Here is a 510-nt window from a genome sequence, read left to right as displayed (position 1 = left end):
ACTAGACACCGAGTTTCGATACCCGTTTGGGCATAACACGAATAGCCCATCGTGTAGCTTTATGCTTAACTAACAAACAAGCAATTCATTGCAGGCGCGTTATTAAAGTAATGGACAGTTCCTTCATTTGGTTCCGGTGCTCTCATCGTGAAAGTGTGTTTTCTCAGGGTACTCCCGTTTTCCCCCACAGCAACTTCTGAGGCTCTTGGATTTACAGACCCTATGCTCTTCTTGTTGTTTTTTTGGGGGTCAATATTTAACCTCTCGCAGACCACCAACGGACCTTTATCACCAGCTTAGAGCACAATCTGGTATACTTAAAATTCTTTCGATTTAGCTCTTCATCACTGGCACAACACGAAATTTAACTTCATGAATAGGGCGCAAAGAAGGACTCTTGTGAGCGCCCTCGATTGCTTTGCGTTTCTCTCTGAGGCGCAAAATGTTAAATAGGAATAACGATTTTTACTTATTATTATATTTATTTATTTGGCTCAGAGAATCGACGAA

Source organism: Tachypleus tridentatus, chromosome 10, assembly GCF_004210375.1.
Source record: "Tachypleus tridentatus isolate NWPU-2018 chromosome 10, ASM421037v1, whole genome shotgun sequence".
In the NCBI taxonomy this organism is placed as follows: Eukaryota; Metazoa; Arthropoda; class Merostomata; order Xiphosura; family Limulidae; genus Tachypleus; species Tachypleus tridentatus.
The sequence above is the reverse complement of the archived record's forward strand: the minus strand, read 5'-3'. Positions refer to the sequence as shown.